Raw genomic sequence first — 20,711 nt, 5'->3', positions numbered from 1 at the left:
AACAGTTTGTATTGCTACAAGGAGAAACTGCTATAGCCGCATTTATAATGGAAGAAATAGTAATCTCACATCATTTGTAGAGTGATCAGTCAAAAATATACAATTAACAAGCTTAACTCAATGAACATATATAAGATACTATATCCAGTATTGGAATTTACACCTTTCTAAGGACAAGATGGCTTATGAAAACTGATCATATATTTGGTTAATTTTAATATAATTCAAAGTCAGTATTATACAGACTGTTTTCTCTGTCCCCAATGTAGTCAAAATCAGTAAAAATAAGATAAGTTACAGAACTCATGTTTTTAAACTTAAAAAACATTTTTAAATAACTTGCACAGTGAAAAACCACAATAAAATTAGAAAAACTTTGAGATAAAAAATAAGGTTGCCAAGAAAAATACATATTTTTGCATAAGAAATTCAAAGATACACATCACTCTTATTTTACAGCTGAAAAACTCTTGAAAATATTTTAGCCAACAGAAAAATAAATCATAATAATTTAAAATGCATGAGTTTTGTCATAAAAGGTCTATTGCTAAGAGCTCATAACGGTTAACATGGATTTATGCCTAAATAATTTAATCATTCTTTTTTTCTTTTGCTATGATTATCTGTATACCATTTCATCAGATCATACATTTGGAAAATAGCAATAATGTAGTTAGAAATACAATGCGATTCTTTTCTAGATTGGAAAGGATTACTTCATCATGTTTTCTTCCTAAGCTCTAAGAGAATTGTACCATGTTTTGCTTCCTTGAAGAGAGCTTCCTCACGACCAAAATGACTCCAGCTCAGGCAGAAGAAAAAGTGAAACCATAGCCTTGGGGTTCACAATGGCATCACAGGATCTTGTTTATTCAATGAATCAGTGAAGACTCACCTACTTACTATGAACCCTTTCTATAGGAGGTAGAAGTTGTCTTTTTTTTGTTTTGTTTTGTTTTTTGCCAGCTCACACATGGTGAGCTATTTTCTTATGCTCAATTCACAAACTTGCTTTTTACCTGGTTTAGATGGCAGATAGACATGCGTGGAGAATAAATAACATGTCATGGAAAGAGCCCTTGAGTTGGAATAAGAAAACCTTGATTAAAATCCAAGCTCTTAATAACATTATTAATGACATGAGTGGTATGTATTCTTTAACCTAGCTCTCAGTCTGTTTCCTAATATGCAATAATTACATTAGCTAATGCATTTAAAAAGGTGATCACTATGTACAAGTTATGTATGATGATTAGTTTGAAAGAATGGGGTATATCTTATCTCTAACTTAATCCCAAGCTTCAGAAATAGAATTGTTCATCAGACAAGAACATAAGGGAGCAACTGGGACACACAATAGGTTCACATTGGTCTCAGTGAGCTACCAATAAAGAGGGAGGCAGACAGCAGAGAGACGGAGCCCAGCACTGAGGGAGGAAATGGAAATAGAACAGAGCTTCTCTCCAGCAGGAGTTGTGGCTAGTTTGGATCCCATATGTTAAGCAATTCCACCTTCCATTTAACAAGAATTTCCTCTGGGAGCCACCATGGGGATGACATCTACAGGCTAGTGGCACGAGCTTCAAGACACTAAAAGTGTACACTAAGAAAAATCTACCAGCAGACATGAATGAAACAATTAGCTCAAGGCTCTGATGCAATGGTATGATATCAAATGCAATCTGTGGTGTCAGCTAGCTGGAAAGAGAGAGAAAGAAAAAGGCAGAGGGAGAGGGGAAAAGAGAGAAAGAATAGCTTATTCAGGAAAGATAAATCTTCTAGTTGTAGATTTTGGGGAATATTTACAAGCCAGATATCTCTGTTTCAAAATACGGCACAAACTCACTCTGATTTTAAATTCATCTACCATTTTTGTATCACAGTATAATTAAAGAGCTATTTTGCCTCAATGATATATTTGAATCGAAATATCATGCTATGTAGTTAAGTATAGGAAGTTTATTTGTTTTAGTTTCTTACCTGACGCATATATCTTCCTGAAATGAAACACGATCTCATTTCTTTTAAAGAGTCAAATACGCTCACACAAGCTAAAACACTTCTATTTCAAGGGAACGTGATGCTTCCACTGGAAGCTTTTATTCCTGTTTGGCAGGTTGGGCGTGTTTGGAAATCTATTTTTCATCAAACCCTGAAGGGTTATATGGAAAAAAAAAAAAAAGGTTTGCACTGACGAATAGAGGATGTAAGCCAAAAACCTAACAATAAATTAGCTTCTCTGTGCTAAACAGAATTCAGGCCAAACATACTGATCAGCAATATACAAACGAAAATATATTTAAAAAAAAACGTGTAAGGCCAGCATATTTCCCCTCAAATTAGAGCTAAGGTTATTATGTATTTAAACATGGAGGTGGTTGGATGTGGTGAAACAAGTGGTCTCAATTTGCAGGAGCAGAGGTGAGCCCTTGAAAAAGGGACTCTAGCCATTCTGTGAGTTTCAACTATCGAGGTATTTTCTTTATTTAGTTAGAATTTAATAAGTTCAATTTTTTTTTCTAATTTAGAAAGATATTAATTTTTTGTTTAACCTTAGGATGCATAGTAAATTTCAATTTCAATATTATTTTTAATCTAATAACATTTGAAAAGAAACAGCAAAATAAAACAATATTTATAAGATTAGCAAGTAGATTGGGTAGTTTATTGTTTTGGTGTACTGCTCTTGAAATTGAACAATGTGTGAAGACTCTGACACAACGAAAGAAATTATATAATTAAATCCAAGTAAAATAGGATCCGCCAGAAGCAGGCCTGCTTTACTGGGAGAAAATTTTAGGAAATACAAATAAATTGGATTACTCTTGTTTCCAAAATATGTCGTAGGAACCTTTTGTTGTTGCTGTTTTTTTTTTTTTTTTTCTTGTTTTTAGATTTATATTAGTTTTATGTAAGAATGATTTCTTACATGGAAGGGTAGAGAAGAGAAAGTTGCAAATTATATCACTTTCAGGGCTACTCATGGAAAGATATTTACAGTATTGAAGGTTCACAGTTGTACAACACCATCCCCTGACCCTTGTACCCCTTCTGTTCTAAGCTACAAAGGTGTGAGAGGTTACAGAACAATGGGAGCTTGACCTAGAAATGGAGGGTGATGCCATACAGGAAAACAATCATACCTTTATATTTTAATAATAACCTGAGCTGCAATTCTTAGCTTTGGAACTCTGAGGAGATAGATGACTTTAAAAATAGCTTTACATGTAGTGATTTTTTCCAAATACATTTATGCTAAACCCTTAAAAATCTCTTTAAATTAATTCCTAAAATGAGCCACTATTTAAGAAAAATAGTCCTTTCAAAAATTGAAACATTTTGGATCTACAAATCTCTTACCACACATTAAAGTAGGCTCATACATTTTACAGGAGAACTTATGAGAGCTGGACTGGGTTGAAAAGGAACAATCTAATCTTGATAAAACTGAAAGATTAAGGTTAGAACAGTTTGATAGTCATTATTCATTAACAAGAAAGGGTACAAAATGTAACTTGTACTTTGTTTCCTTTGAAAATATGTTCTTCAATATTTTATCTTTCCTTGTTTAACATGTATGCTTACCCATTTTAGTAGAACTTTTAATTAAAAGTGAAATCCGGAGAACAACTACGCTTTTTCTAAAATTTACTTTTTTCATGGCTATGTCTTACGTCTAAAATTTAAACACACAAAGCCTCTGTTTTACCTGGTAGTAGTCTACTCCACGTTTTAAGTAAAGTATTTAAGATGTAATGATCAAGCTTCAACAATGAAATGCAAATTTTATTTAAAAATCAATCTTTACAGTGCAAGTTTATTTGATTTCCTATCTACTGTGTTAATATTAATTAGGTTATTTTGTTTATGCATTTTATTGTGAGATGCAAAGTTTTAAGTGTCATGGTGAACAGCCTTCTCAAACTTTCCTGCTTGTGACATTAAGAAATCAGTGTCAAATTATATATAACCTTCTATTTTTTTCTAAATAGGCTTATTTCCCCCTACTCTAAACTAATGTAATTTCTTTGTTCAAAATTCCTCAATTTTCAGAACACACACTACAAGATGAGTTCTGCAGGCATCCTTACTCAGCCTGTAGTCTTGCTCAAAACCTGGGAAAGACTTTTCAAAACTCGCTCGGCCAGTAGGTAGAACTTAGCAGAGTTGACTTTAAAGTTTAATATAAAGAGTTGTGACCCAGACTCCGAAGATGGCTACCTGCATATTTCATATATGCTCCACATTTTCCATCTCATTCTCTTTTTAATGTTATTCTTATATACCCATTTTAAAGCAGGATCTCACTTTTTTTTTTTTTTTTGAGACGGAGTCTCACTCTGTCACCTAGTCTGGAGTGCAGTGGCCCATCTCGGCTCACTGCAAGCTCCGCCTTCCGGGTTCAGGCCATTCTCCTGCCTCAGCCTCCCAAGTAGCTGGGACTACAGGCGCCCGCCACCACGCCCAGCTAATTTTTTTGCATTTTTAGTAGAGATGGGGTTTCACTGTGTTAGTCAGGATGGTCTCCATCCCCTGACCTCATAATCTGCCCGCCTCGGCCTCCCAAAGTGTTGGGATTACAGGCGTGAGCCACCGCGCCAGGCCTAAGATCTCACTTTTTAAGTCAAAATTTCTGTTAGAGTATCTACTGGGTACTTAGCAGCTGCCTAGTACTGGTTATAATGTGGTGAAAAAGACCAATAAGATTTCTGCTATCATGAAGCTTACAAGAGCAATTTCCCACTCTGTTGCTTAGTAGAGTGACCTGAACCTAGTTAGCACCTGGGTGAAAAACAAATAAAGGCAGATGCAGATAATAATGCAACTACTTGAATATTTCTATTTCAAATATAGGACACTGCCAGAGAAAGGAAAATGTTTCGATCAAGTTATTTAGAAATTAAGTGCTAGCTGCATTGCTGTTCTATTAAAAAGTAAATTGCTTATTCATTCACTTTAGCCTAAGAGGGAAAAAAATGAATCAATAGAATATCAAATTCTTTATAAAGATAGAGCTTTCAGACATTCCAAAATACTATTTGTTTAATGTCTAGCATAAACAAAATATTATACTGATATTTCTAAACCTTATACAACCTGAGACTCAATATTTTGTATTAAACTTGAACCAGTCATTTTATTTTAAGTGGATATTCATTGTCAGAGAATCAACATAGATGAAAGATTCATCTACTACTCTATAAGTAGAATGAGTACGTATATATAATAGAATCCTCTTCCACCCTTAATAAAAAGAAGGGAATCCTGACATTTGCGACAACATGGATGATCTGGAGGGCATTATCTTGAGTAAAATAAGCTAGACATAGAAAAAGAAATACTACATAATCTTACTTATGTGTGAAATCTAAAAAAGTTAAATTAATAGGAGCAGAGTAAAATGGTGGTCACCAGAAGCTGTGGTAGGGAGACTGGGGAGATGTTGGTCAAAAGATACAAAATTTCAGTTAGACAGGAGAACCGAGTTCAGGAGGTCCATTGTACAACACAGTCATTATGGTTAATAACAATTTATTGTATACTTGAAAATTTGTAAGACAGATTTTAAGTGTTCTCACTACAAAGAAATGGTAAGTATGGGAAGTAATGTATATAGTAATTAGCTTTATTTAGCCACTCCACAATGTATATGTCAAAATATCATGTTGTACACCATATATCTAATATAAAAGAGTAGATTGAACAGTCATCTGTCATTTTCATTATTCATTTGGACAAAAATAATGCTTTAATAATATATGCTTTTCTGTGGTGCCCATTGTTCAGCAGGAGCAGAGGTGGATGTTTCGACCCTCTGCCAAGCGGACATGCCTGACTCTAGATTCTGAAAAGCTAAAAATGACACTTCCCGTATGCCTTTGCAGTCGAGAGTCAGGAGGAGAGTTAGTTCTACCAAGAAGTTGTATTTGTACAAGGTAAAAGGTATGCACAAGGAGTTTCTTCTTTCTTTCTTTCTTTTTTCTTTCTCCCCCTTTCTTCTTTCTCTTTTCTTTCTTTCCCTCCCTCTCTCCCTCCCCCCTTCCTTCCACCTTCCTCTCTTTCTTTTTCTTTCTTTCGTTCTCCCCCTTTCTTCTTTCTCTTTTCTTTCTTTCCCTCCCTCCTTCCTTCCACCTTCCTCTTTCTTTCTCTTTCTTTCTTTCTTTCCTCTTTACTTTCTTCTTTCTTTCCCTCCTTCTTCCTTCCTTCCACCTTCCTTTCTCCTTTCTCTTGTTTCTTCTTTCTTTCCGTCCTTCCTTCCTTCCTTTGATTTCCTTTTCTTTCTTTCCCTTTTGTCTACTGGCAAAGAAGGCCTTGTTTTTCAAAGTGATACTACAGTATCTATTCTTTACTTCCCTTGGTGTTGAGAGGCAGCTGTGGCAAAAGTAGTGGTGACAGCTGATTCCCAGCTTTCTAATTTTGAGATTGCTTTTATAGCAGATTGTTCATTGGTAATAGTTCCAGTGGTGATCTCAGTCCCTGGGTGTGTCAGTTCTCCTGTGCCATGTTCCAGCCTAGAGCCCACAACTGTGGCTCTTCCTATGATCATTGTGAAAAGTAGTTTATTCTTTGTGTTAAATGAATCTTTCCTGCCTTAAATATTTAGATTTGTTTCTGAATAACAGTATTGCATCAAACCGAGAGTTGTCACCCCATATCTTTTCTTAACCTGTTTCCACAATGGTTTCAACTGGTCACATGCCATCCAACTTAAGACTTCCTTCTTCAGCCTCCCTTTTGAGAGGTAGGACCATGTGTCTAAGCTCTAGACAATGGGATTTAAACAGAACATAATTGGTACTTCAGGCTTTGTCCCTAAAGATTAGAGCATGCAATATTCTGGAACCTTTCCCTCTTTCTGATAGTTGTGTCATTCGTGGCAAAGGCTGTTTCCCTGAATCCAGAGACAGAAGCCACATATTGAGAACCGAAGAGTTGTCCTGTCCTGCCAACGACAAGCAACCTACCACTTGATATTTAGTGAGACATAAATTTTTATCTTGTATAAAATGCTGTGTTTTAGGGTCTCTTTCTATGTTTTAATGGCATCTAATCTTAAATGAAACATGACTTGGTTACTAGAAATTGTACTCTAGCATAATAAAAAAAATGAAGCTTTGGTCTAAGGATTGAGAATGGGTGAGAACACAGATATTGCAGGCTAAAAAGTTAGTAATTCTCATTACTCTATGATAAAGCATTTCAGAAAACTGTCATTTGCAATCCTTAAAAAGGGAGATTACTTGCCAAAAGAACAGGTAACCTCTGTGAACTGCTGAGGAAAATTCTTGTGCAAAGTTCTGTGACAATATGTACCCGGGCTAGAGGTGATTCTAAAAAAGGAGGCCTGGCAGTAAACAGGCCTCTGACTTCTTCAAGTGCCCATATTAAAACCTCTCAGTTAATTGAAGTGCTTTATAGTTTCAAAGGTTGGGCTAAGAGTGATGCTTTCCTGCCTAACCTAATGTTTTCAGGTAGCTTCAAAGTAGGCACCCATAAATTGAAGGAGAGCAGAATGTGCTAAGCAAAGAAATCAGTAAATAAAAAAAGATAGTCTGTATGTATAGCAACATTGTCTGGGTTAGGTCTTTGGGTACGATAATTTGTCCATGGATCTGAATGGAAGCAACTAGACCAAAAGCACACTATGGTTTTGAAAGAATCGCATTGATCGGCAAAAGTCAATCCGTGTTTGACTTTTAAAGTATCTCCTAGGCCGGGCGCGGTGGCTCAAGCCTGTAATCCCAGCACTTCGGGAGGCCGAGACGGGCGGATCACGAGGTCAGGAGATCAAGACCATCCTGGCTAACCCGGTGAAACCCCGTCTCTACTAAAAAATACAAAAAACTAGCCGGGCGAGGTGGTGGGCGCCTGTAGTCCCAGCTACTCGGGAGGCTGAGGCAGGAGAATGGCGTGAACCCAGGAGGCGGAGCTTGCACTGAGCTGAGATCCAGCCACTGCACTCCAGCCTGGGCGACAGAGCGAGACTCCGTCTCAAAAAAAAAAAAAAAAAAAAAAAAGAATTATCTGTGCACTCTCTTGTCTGCTCCCCTGCCCTCAATGCACACACCATCAGCCAGTTGGGAGATAGTGAGGAAACCCTGCACTGAACATGGCAAAGCTGTATTACAGGTTCTCACTGTCCTCTTAGATATAAAAGAAAGAAAGTAAAAACACAAATGAGAGAAATTTTGTCTTGTTTACATGGCTGCATTTTGGGTACTTTTGTTATAGAATTAGATTAAAACTGTATTAACTCCTACAGTAGCCATAAATTCAAGTAATTATTGTTCTTAAAAATTTACTTATAGAAAATAGAATCAGAATAGACTGAAACTGACTATTTCTCTTTTTTCCTTTCTGTTTTTTAAATTTTTTTTGAGACGAAGTTTTGCTTTTGTTGCCCAGGCTGGAGTGCTATGGTGCAATCTCAGCTCACTGTAACCTCCATTTCCTGGGTTCAAGTGATTGTCCTGCCTCAGCCTCCAGAGTAACTGGAATTACAGGCATGCACCACCACACCCGGCTAATTCTGTACTTTTAGTACAAATGGGGTTTCACCATGTTAGTGAGGCTGGTCTAAAACTTCCGACCTCAGGTGATCCGCCTGCTTCGGCCTCCCAAAGTGCTGGGATGACAGGCGTGAGCCACTGCGCCCGGCCTGAGCCACTGTGCCCAGCCCTTTTTCTTTTTTAAAATATTTAAGTAAAAAATTAAAATTTTTTAAATTAAGAAATTAATTTTTTTTTTTTGAGATGGAGTCTCACTCTGTCACCTACGCTGGAGTTCAATGGTATAAGCTTGGCTCACTCTAACCTCAGCCTCCCGGGTTCAAGCGATTCTCCTGCCTCAGCCTCTCGAGTAGCTGGAACTACAGGCGCATGCCACCACACCCAGCTAACTTTTGTATTTTTAGTAGAGACTGGGTTTCACCATGTTTGCGAGGATGGTCTCAATCTCTTGACCTTGTGATCCACCTGCCTCAGCCTCCCAAAGTGCTGGGATTACAGGTGTGAGCCACCATGCCCAGCCCAAACTGACTATTTTTAGGTGCAGGTCCAAAATGAGACTATTTCAAATATTACAAAAACTTGATATTAAAAATTATAATAAAATATGTATGTTTATAAATAACTGTCCCCAGAGAATATAAAAATAAAGAAGTCATCTATTGAATATTAATGCTACTAATCATTAGATTAATTTAAATAAACATTCTTTCACAGATTCACATCTTAGAGATCCCTACAGCTCTCCACGTGGTTTGGTAAAGAGCCAAGAAACAATGGTCGTATTCTTCTATTCTCAAATCTGTCGATTAAAGTAAACTGCTCATGTTTCTCGACTTTAAGCACTAGGCTCTTAGGATGCATTTTTTTTTTTTTCTTACGCAGGTTTGTCTGTGTGGAGCAGCCTCAGAAAATATTCACTGCTTTATGTCTTATAGGGTTGCTGGAGTGAGAGAAAAATGGAAACATGCAATCTGAGGAATGAGATGCAGAAGATAAGATTTGGCTAATTGCTGTCTTAAAATGAAAAAAAAAAAAAAAAATTAGTTGAAGCCGCCAGATTGGTTATTGGCTAGTTTTATCACTAATCATTCTGTGTTACCACGATGGCCAGATAATTAGAATATAGAACATAAGAGATAGTGATGATCAAGCTGGAATTACTTTGTGGACATTTGGGAAACACATAAATAGTTACAGTCCTTCAAGAATTTCATTGTGCTACAACTCCAGAGTGTGGCGCTTACTGTGCTAGTTTCCTTTATGCCTATTTTTACTTTTTAAGGTTTAAGTTATTTAAATAAGACCTTTTTAATAGCTTCTCCTGTACTTCTGAAATTGCACTGGTCTTTAAACAAATCTTGAGGTATTTATATCTTTCTGACTTGTATGATAATATGTGTGTGTATATATACATATACACACACACACGTTTTACCCTCCTACTATAATATAGAATATAGAATTGGTGTTTTATTCACATACCTTTGCTTCTTGATTACAGCAAGCACCAATTTTTTTTAACAATTGATTGTCAATAGGTCTTGATCCTGCTTCTGTGCCTTTTGTATTTCCACATCTGTTTTGTATTACTTCTACCGTGACTGTACGTGTTACAAATAAGCTTTTTAGTTTATTGACTTATTTATTTCTTTATTCATTTTCTTGCCCACTGGAGACAAAGCTGATGCAGCAAAGAGATAAATTTTCCTTCTTTCCCCTAACTTTTTTTAGCACAGCGTTTAAAAATGTTCTTTTAAAAAAATCTGTTCTTTGAATATGATCGTTTTTCTTGAGATACAGTTTATACACAGTGAGATGCACAGATCTAAGGGCACAGCTTGATGAGTTTTGAAAAGTGCATAGACCTGTCTAATCTTGTCAGGATATGGAACATTTCCATCATCCCAGGGAAAGTTTCCCCATACGTCTTCCAAAACAAGTGCTACCTTTCCTCCCAGTAGCAGTCACTGTCCAAATTTATATTAATGGACTTCAGGACATGCTACCCCAAAATATGGCATTTGGGCATTTAAGGAAAGAGCAGAAACAGGAAACTTACTCTCTGACCTTCTCCTGCCCTTCTCCCCTGAAGCAGGTTGTAAAAGAATTCTCTGCCTTTCTTCCAAACTAGGTCATAAGACTTTTCTTTGGAAAGGCACCCTCCTCATACACAGAGAAAAGAAATGCATATGTTTCTGAAGACACAGGGACACAGAGTCGAATTTGAACAAACAGGCCTTGCTAGTTCCCCCAAGTTTATTACCATTAGATTCTATATATCCTTTTATCCTTCAACCACGTTCCTGCATGACTAGCCACTTCTTCATTGAATTTAGCATAAAATACAAAAGTGTCTATTTCTTTGGGTTTTCATTTCTGAAGGCTCCAACACCACACAAAACTTTTATTCAATACATTTATATGCATTTTGTTAATCTTTTATTATAGGTGACTTAGCTATGAGCCTTGTGATAGGTGAGGAAAAGATATTAGTTTTTCTCCTCCACATTATTGTCATATATTATTTCCATCTTTATAGGTTTGTTGGATTATGCTGTCTTGGGTGAAGAGTAATTTGACTGACAGAGAATATACTGTTGTGTCAATTTGATGATATTGGGTTTGACTACAGTAGGGTGATAGACTAACCTTGCTCACTGAGCAAAATTGTGTCAAGAATTTGCACCATATTAGTTCTATAGTTTCGGTTATATCCTGTACATAAGTTATTATACTCAGAGTTGTAATAACCTATTTCTATATTTGCCCAAGAAGTAAAAATATTGATAGGACGTGGAATAGTTGATCTGCTTAGTTTCTAACATTAATATTTGAAAAATTTATGTCCTGTAGTTTCTTAACTGAATGTTCCCTTTCTGAATATGTCTTTTCTGGAAAAAACTAATTTAAGAAGAATTTACAGAATAAATGTCATTTATACATTTAAAAATACTTGGGTAGAGTTTATTGCATTCAGAGATGGTGTATCAGTAGAAACATGAATATTACAAAGTGTCACGTGTAATTTTGGCATCTTCATTCCTTTCCTCTTAAGATAAATTACTGGCTTAATTTGCAGACGTCTTCCCAAATCCTGAAAATGACTGTGGTATGCATATTTCATAACACACTGTAAATCGAGACTATAGAAAAGCCTTAATTTAATGAAAATCAAGCTATGGTTATTATTAATTTTTAATAATCCAAATATTTGTGTTATGTATTTCAAGAAAAACAGATTAAGTATAACAGCATGACTCATCGAATTTTAAGTGATGGATCTATGCCTTCCATTTCAACAAATATTTTAAACCATGGTGCATTGTAAAGATAATTTTATAAAAGTAAGAGTGGGACTCATTGATGTATTGGTGATACTATAGGCTACACTAAATACATTGTACATGATGAATTTCAAGTATATTTCTAGTCATTGTCTACTGTTATCACATGCTTAGGGTTTTACTAGAGATGCATTTGTAGTTTGTGTGATATAACAACTGGTAAACAACAAGACTCAAATAGACAAAAATAGCTCCCAGTATGTAAATGATTATGACTAAAATTTCCAATTATTCCAAAAAACTATGAATTGACAGTTTTAAGTGGACTTTTCTCTTCTAAATATAATAGTTTTCAGTTGACCACTGAATAGGTTCTTGTTGCTTACAGAAATAAATAAATGTGCTATAAATACAATCTCAGGCAACATCACAAATGTTCTCCATCTGTCTTTGCATAGAAAACAGATCAATTTACTGTAGTTGAAATTTATTACATATATAACACTACATATGTTTTACTAGGCAAAGATTTCTAAAAACTCTAGAAAATTCAAGAATTAAGGAATTCTACTCTCTTTTCTGATTTCTTTGCGCTTTCTTCAGTTTTCCCATAGCTTATTAAAGCCTAAGGTTTTTATAATGCCAAAAATATTTTAAATAATCACTAGAAGATCCATGAATTTCTATAGTTAATTATCTGATTTTTCACATGAATTCTGATTTTACATATATTTTGAGTATGATATAAATATATGGCATGAAATGTTATTCAAATACATTTATAGATAAATTTTATTAAAAGTCAAAGCAGAAGTTGGTATTTCTGATGTAAGCCTGGCCTACTTTTCTAACATATCCCTTAATATTTTTGCCTATTTTGTTTTTAATATCGCACTTTCTAAATTGTTGTACTGCTAGTTTGCCTAGACAATTAGGTCACAGACATAGGAAAATATTGAGTTTAAAATGTTAGCAAGGAAAGGGCAGTAGGGCATTTATTTAATTTGAATACTCTTTTCAGAATTGCAGTTAACTTGGATGTTCATGAAGGAGTATCTGCTTTGTTTCTGAGGAAAAGCAAACCTGCGTTTTTAACTATTCTACAGCGCCACCTTCTGGAAATGAAATGCTTCTCTAAATGTCAAGAAGCTCCTCGTGATTATGGCTAAAAGAACTAAGAAATGAGAAAAATCATGCCTCATGAGAAAATAATATATTATTATTTTCAATCAAATTTTTTTTCTCTTTGGGAGTATGAAAAAGGACAATAATGTATGGCAAATTCATAATATCAAAATGTTTTTCGACTACTATACTGGGAATAAAATTCTGTCAATTTCACTTTTTTTTTCTGTTGGTACAACTAAATAATAAAATTGTTCTGCTTCCATAATATGTGCCATTTTATGTTACCTAGACATAGTACATAAAATGTATAAATCTATTTTCACCATAATAAGAATAAGCTAATCATTAGCAGTTCCAGCCGATATTTTCTAAACTAGTGAACATAACATTTTGTTTGCTTGAGACAGGAGAAAATCAGATTTTTTTTTTTACTAATTCTAGTTACATTGAGTGAACTAAACTTATAATTAGTTAGAGTTAAGATTTGTGTACAGGGCATCCCCCTTTACCTCCTTCAAGGAAATATTATTTTCACTGTGATATTATTAAAAGCTTTTTTTTTTTTTTTAAAAAGGAACTATTAGTATTTCTTTATTAGTTGGAAGCTTATTTAAGTTAAGATGGGTTTGTAAAGAAAAGTTAAAAAGGGACAGTTTTATTTCTGAAAATTTAGCTTTGTGAAATGTAAGATGTTTCTGAGTTTTCGCTTTTTCAATGAAAAAAAGTTAGCAGAAGATTTTCAATCTCTAATTTCTGTTTAATTTATAATGCTGGTTGCTAAATGACTATGTAGATATATACTGGTCAAATAACATTAATGGTATCATACAAATGTTTGGCTAAATCTAGAGGAGCAAATTTATTTAGTAGTGAACAGTCACTCCTGCCCATGATAGATATTACTAATTGATCTTGGCTCTATCTCTCACTTGGCCAGGAAGCTGTTTATACAATACCTTGCTTTAAAGTGCTATTCAATTTAATTTATGAGATATAGTTTATGGATTAACCAGGGCCTAGGACGACCATGAGTAGGATGAAAAGGAAAATATTTGTAGTGGAAGTCAGGGAGAAAGAGAAGCAAGTAATATCACTTTTAAAGAAAAAGTGAAACTGTATTTATGAATATAATTTATGTTGGAAATAGAGTTTATAGTCTCAAACTATCTTCAATTAAATTCCACCATTAGATATTCATTCTTCTGAAAGTAGTTCTTTTTATTCAACAGTAAATACCTTTGAAAGGTCAAAAACATAATGCTATCCCAGTCACTAACAGTTTTATTAACTTTATTTCTTAAAATATCAGTCACCTTAGAAACATCTTTTCTTGAGTAAGGGTGGTGACAGGGAATGAAGTATAACAGATATTCTAGCACAGCGTACAGCCAAAAAGAGCAAATGCCATAAGAAGAGAAAATATTGATGATATTGTCTAAGAAGAAATCCAACAACTTTCAAGCCTATTAGGTGCCAGATACTATTTTGTGTGCTTAGGATAAACAAAATATGCGCTAGAGTCCTAACAACAAAAAAAGCACCTTACTGGATCAGAGAATTATGCATAAATGGAGATGTTTGGAACCTTTTCATTTAATACATTATCATGCCTGGAAGTAGTACAGAGGGTAAAATAACCCACATGCCACTAAAACAAAGTTATGTTGAGTAATACATTTAAAAACAACGTATAGTGGGTCAGAGCACAGAAAATACATCTATAGTTAAATGACTTTACATACATAAGAAATACGATTATCTTAAGGAGCATTGGTTAGTAATAGAAACGTATAAAAATCAGCCACAGATGCAAAGTTGAAGAATTCTTTTTTTTTTTTTTTTGGAGACGGAGTCTCACTCTGTTACCCAGGCTGGAGTTCAGTGGCAAGATCTCCGCTCACTGCAAGCTCCGCCTCCCGGGTTCACGTCATTCTCCTGCCTCAGCCTCTAGCGTAGCTGGAACTACAGGCGCCCGCCACCTCGCCCGGCTAATTTTTTTGTATCTTTAGTAGAGACGGGGTTTCACCGTGTTAGCCAGGATGGTCTGGATCTCTGACCTCGTAATCCGCCCGCCTTGGACTCCCAAAGTGCTAGGATTACAGGTGTGAGCCACCGCGCCCAACCTCTGAAGAATTCTATCCAAATACTGCCCATGTTAATAGGTAAAACATATTTTAGCTGCAGATTGATTTAAGGAGGAGGGAGAGAATTTACATATTTCTAGGTTTATACAAATTTAAAATTCAAGGGTATAGTTGACTTGCGACACTGCTTGAGCTAAGAATTTAATACCATCACCAGAAATTGGTTTTTCTTTCTCCCTGTCTCACCTGTGCTTTTCTCTGTGTCAGCTCCATTCTCAGGTGCCGTTGGTACTTCTCAGGAACCATTTCCTTGATTTACAATCCAGGTAGTTTCTGCTTCTCAACAATTCAGTAATTTGAGTCTCACTGATACAGGAGTTAAGAATAAATTACTTAGGCGGATAGTGAGAGTATGGAAGTCCTGGTAAGGCTTTGCTTTTTACTGAAAAGCAGTCCGAAATCATTTTCTAACAAACAGCGGCCTGTAAAGTTGAGCTGCAGACACAGAGGAGCAAGCTGGGAGCTTGCCCGTGTGAATGTGGCAGGAACTAAGGACTAGAAGTATTCAAGATGGCGGCTCCATCTTCCCTTCCCTTTGTCAGGAATATGTACAGTAAGAAGCAGGCAAGATGGTGCCGAGCAACTGGAAAGTCTATTCGCATTATAAGATTAGGGTGGAGTGACCAGCCTTCCCTTTGCCTGCATTATGTAAACGTCATACCTGATGGAACCAATCCGTGAGCCCGATGTAAATCAGACACCACCTCCTCAAACCTCAAACCGTGAAATTCGATGCATTGGCCACCAGCGGGTCATTTTGCTGGGAGACACCTCTCTCCCTAGAGATAGCTGTTTCTCTTTCTCTTTCTTTTCCCTTCTGCCGATTAAACCTCCACTCCTAAACTGCTGGTGTGTGTCCCTGTCCTAAATTTTCCTGGCACGCGACAACAAACACCAGGCAATATACCCCAGACAACGTAGCTGCTTCATCACTGACTCTAATTGTCCTGTTTCTCTCTTCCTATAGATAGATGTTGGGCGTGTCAAAATGGAGATGTTCACACATCTATCTTGGGAGAAAAAAACTGGAGTCTTTCAATTATTATAATTCCGTAATCCAAACCTGGGTTTCCTGGTTCTCTATTTCTGAGACATATTAATAGATGTTCTGCCTACTTCTCCAAAAATTCTATTTAGGAAATGGGACTCACGAGATTTTCCTCTTAGATATCAATAATGAACACTGGCATATTAAAATCCGGGAGAAGTCTTGCAGTGAGAAAAATTTATAGAATTTATTGAGTACAAATTATGTTTTATATAACATATTATTTTCCTTCATCAGACCATTGAGATATAGTTTGGGAAATAATAAGATTGACTATCTCAAATGTAAACATAAATTATTCTTGTTATAATAGCCTCTTGCCATTAAATATTTAAATGATAATATTCCTCTTCTTATACACCAGAACCTGCCAAGCAAACATTTGGTTATAGTATGAGTCTCCATGTAAGCCTACTGGTGAGGAGTTTTCCTAGACCTGTCCAGGAGACAAATCCAGTCTGAATGACTGCCATATTGCTAATGGTAAATTACAATACTTCCCCATTCGAGGCTTCTAAAACACAGATGCCCACATAATCTCTTAAAGTACTTTGCAGTCCACATGCTTTATCATTTCATCCTCACAAAAATTCTGTAAACAGATTGGGTGAATGAAAATACAACTTTTTTACAGCTGAAAAATTGAGAGTCAGAGGGAACATGGAACTTGCTTGGAGCCACCAAGAAAGAATTATAAATCTAGGAATCTAACCCAGATCTTTGACTGCAAAATAATATTTTATAATAAGCTTGTTTTTGAAAATTGTGCCTTCTACCTTTTAAAACACCACCAATATTATAATCTATAATATATAAATTGGACTGAGTATAATACATCAGACTTACAGCCAGAAGTACTGTGTGTTTTCTTAGGAGAAATGGATTCACTTGTGATGGGCTGAAAATATCAGCTTTCTAAGTCTGCAATGTAGTTAAATTTTGACCCTGAAATTTGGTATATTTAACCAGCTGTGCTTCATTGTGAAGCCACCTAGAGGCCACCCAGCTGTCATGTTTTGGAAGCACCCAATTGTCCTTTTAAGGATTTTCTCTGACCTTCACTTTTGCCCATTCTGGGTTGATTTTGCAAAAGATGATCAAGGTACTGTTCTTAGAAGTTGAATGAATCTTACGGAGGGCTCAAATTGAAATAAAAATACTTCTAAAGCTTTGCAATTAAAATGTATTTCTCAGCTAAAAGCTTAACTTCTTTTAAAAGGCAATATATTTTATTCTTGATAAGCTACCAAAAATTGTAAAATCATGAAAGCCAATACTAATGAGGTTTTGCAAAAAAATTGTGCAATATTAGACTAGTGGCAATGGTAAGATTGCCCTAGATAGTCCATAAAATGTTTAGGTGCTCCAACTCTAGAAACTCAAGTTGTGAATTTATAAATAAAAAAATATGGTAATGAAATGGAAAAACTTACAATAAATATTTCAGTATCAGAGTGATTTGTGATAGTGAAAATTCTTGAGCAATCTTTTTACCAAACCACAAAGAGATTGTTAAGCAAATAATGCTGTATTAGATAAAGGGAAAATTCTGTTATCACTAAATTTGAATGTATAAAGACTAGCAACCTTAAAAATTGTAAGTTAAATTTGTAGTACATCAAATTGTACATTATCATAATTAATAAAATGTATAATTTTAAAAAATTTTAGATGGGAACATTGAAAAATGGAAGACATTATTTCTGCTTGTGAGAATACAGTAGATTGTTTTTCCCTCTCAAAGCACTCTTGGGTAATTTTTAATACAAATTTTTTAAATGAAGTAACAGAATGCTGTAAAAATATTCAAAGGAAATCTAACAATTTTATGATAAAATATTGAGATGTAAGTAAATCTTTCACTATGGAGTAGGTTTTTTCCCAGCGTTTAATTATATCACACTGACATCAAAATGTGTAAAATGCAGCGCTGACTGAGTTAAAATTGGAATTCATTGGAAATGAGAGGTTCTAAAACATGAAAAATCGAACGTTGTTTCTGAGTAAGAGATGCTCCCAAACATGAATTATGTAAAATAGACTACGACTTGTTTATTTTTTATTATGAGTTTTCCTATTTTTTTTTGACTCACCATAATTCCCCAATTGAGGCTTCTAAAATACAGATGCCCACATAATCTCTTAAAGTATTTTTCAGTTCACGTGCTTTATCATTTGATCTTCACAAAAATTCTGTGAAACAGATTGGGTGAATAAAAATACATCTTCTTTACAGTTGAAAAATTGAGACTCAGAGGAAACAGAGAACTTGTTGGAGCCACGCAAAAGAATTCTAAAGCTAAAAATCTAACCTCGATCTTTGATTTCACAAATAATATTTTATAATAAGCTTATTTTCAAAAATTGTGCCTTCTTCCTTTTAAGATGCCACCAATATTATGAATAATCTATGCTAACTCCATATTGCTTCTGAATTACTTCTGAAATTGTTCATATAAATTGTTCATTGTTATAAAAATATTGTAGGTGTCCCCTGGACAAGATTGGGTCTTCCCTTTAGTTACTCTTCACAGTTGGAAGCAAGTTGATAGCATTGCAGCAGTGCCTAAGACATACCTGATTAAATAATGGTTGGAAATTGTGGTATTTTCCTGATGTGATTAACACTTTTAATTTACTTGTAAATCACTTTTAGTGATAGTGTAAAATAGAGAGAAAATGATTGGATTTGTGGATCTCCTGGGTAAATGTTATTTGGAGACCCAGAAAGCAGGTATGAGATAAGCTCAGAATTCTACGAAAAGTAAGGAAAAAGTTCTTGTTTACTAAATTTTCTGTTTTATTATACCTTTTAAGCAATTTATCAAGAACCCCCATGATTCCACTTTATCAAACCATCTAACATATTAGATTCTATAATTTATTTTCTACTAATGGTTTGAATAGAGCTCACTTTACAGGAATTATCTTAGTATTCTTTTATTTTTATTTTTATTTTAGGCTCTGCTATTAGCTGATGGTTATTTTATTACCTTTAGTGGCTGGCAGTTAGATTTCTATCGTGTTACAGATTATAGAATTTGGGGGAAAATATATTTTTCTTCTAGACATTTTCTTTAGTGAATAAAATTATTTTGCTTGATTCGGCAATTTCAATTTACCAAGATCACTTTGACAACTAATGTATTTTTAATCACTATTTTTATGCTATACTCATGTAATATACCCTCTGTTCTCCTAGTTATTATCACGCTGTACCTTGTGCTTAATTCTCCCTTCTTCTCTTACTGAATATAAGTTCTGGAAGGCAGAGACTCAGTCTTAATTTTCTTGGCATTCCTTTGTCTGTTGTAATACCTAGCACATAAACATCCTCAGGATGTTCAATAAATTAGAGTTTATAAGTGCGTTTTAAATATTTTTTAAAGTTTTCTGTTTTTTTTTTTCTGTTGTATTTTCTAGAAACCTAATTTACGTTATTAAAGTAGCAAATTCAGTGTGAAGCCTAGTGTCACATTTAGAGTTTCTGAATCTGAAATTCTATTTGAAAATGGAGGAATTACAAGAAATGGGAGTACACATTAAAAATGAAAGCCAGTTTCATAAACTAATAGACAAAAAACGTCTAAATTGATGGCTCCATAACAAGCACTTTATTTTCTCACCACTTGTTTCTTCAGGGCTTAGTGTCTACTCTCACTAATTATAATTTTTCAACTATACATGCTACTTGTGATTAAAATGTTTATAATCATCTGTGTTTTTACAGTTTTTAATTTACTTCCTTGTTTTCTTTGAACTTGAATTGTACTTTGGGCCAGTTAGAAGTTAGATATTGACCTTTAACATATGATTTAACCTTTCTGCGATGGTGCCATCTCTAACAGAAGAGTTTTCAACCAAGATCACCAACAATTTAATTATTGTAGTAATTTTCTTTTAAAATTTTCTTATCTGAAAAAATTTTTACCCAACACCTGCAGATGTAGTAATTATTTCACTTTACTCTATTCTCTCAACAATTTGTTATCCAAGAAAACTATCATTGAAATTAAAATACACACACACACACAGACACACACACACACATACAGAAAGACTTTGTTTATAGGATTTAAACTTTATTAATTAATAATTTTATAGTTATTCAGGCATTTCTGATTACATAAATCAAACAATCTTAATATTGAAAACTTCGTTTCAGGATACATTTCATAGTACAGTGTACATTTACATTACTTACCTTATATGTTCTTCTTTAAGTTGTATTTCTCTGGCCAGTAGAAATGCCAACAGGGCAAGGTTAGAGGCTCATTTCGTGTTTAATGATTCACTATAACACTGTGAAAGGAGTTTTGGTCTCTATTGATTTTATCTTATCAGTTGCTACACAAATAAAACTACATGTTCCCATGATCGGTTTGAGCACCTTGAGTGACTGGGCAAATCAGTTTTTCCAATCTCTTCCTTTAACACTTACTATTGACACACTTAATTCATACAACTTAACTGTTACTAGTATTTAATTTAGTTGTTTAAACTTCCCTATTTCATTACTTCCAAGAACTAAGATAGGGGATCAATGCTATAAAAGGGCTTTTATAAATTTATCTTAGAAAGTTTATTATTTGGAATT

At 34.7% G+C, this 20,711-nt stretch overlaps 1 protein-coding gene across 6 annotated transcripts in view; it reads right to left on the bottom strand.

Annotated features, from left to right (window-relative positions):
- Nucleotides 1-20,355, bottom strand: part of PIK3C2G (phosphatidylinositol-4-phosphate 3-kinase catalytic subunit type 2 gamma) — a 422,558-nt gene extending 402,203 nt beyond the window's left edge. For 2 of the 6 annotated variants that reach the window (XM_005570265.5, XM_074005892.1), the window contains exons 1-2: nucleotides 20,319-20,355; nucleotides 15,253-15,372 (exon numbers count right to left, since the gene is read on the bottom strand). The gene's annotated coding sequence lies outside the window, so the exon portion shown is untranslated. Of the gene's footprint in view, nucleotides 1-1,980; nucleotides 2,041-15,252; nucleotides 15,373-20,318 lie in introns of those variants that run through there. The other 4 variants (XM_005570267.5, XM_074005891.1, XM_065523811.2 and 1 more) reach the window with 2 other exon arrangements.
- Nucleotides 20,356-20,711: the final 356 nt, after the last annotated feature.

The sequence above is a fragment of the Macaca fascicularis genome, chromosome 11, assembly GCF_037993035.2.
Source record: "Macaca fascicularis isolate 582-1 chromosome 11, T2T-MFA8v1.1".
NCBI lineage: Eukaryota > Metazoa > Chordata > Mammalia > Primates > Cercopithecidae > Macaca > Macaca fascicularis.
The sequence above is the reverse complement of the archived record's forward strand: the minus strand, read 5'-3'. Positions and strand labels throughout refer to the sequence as shown.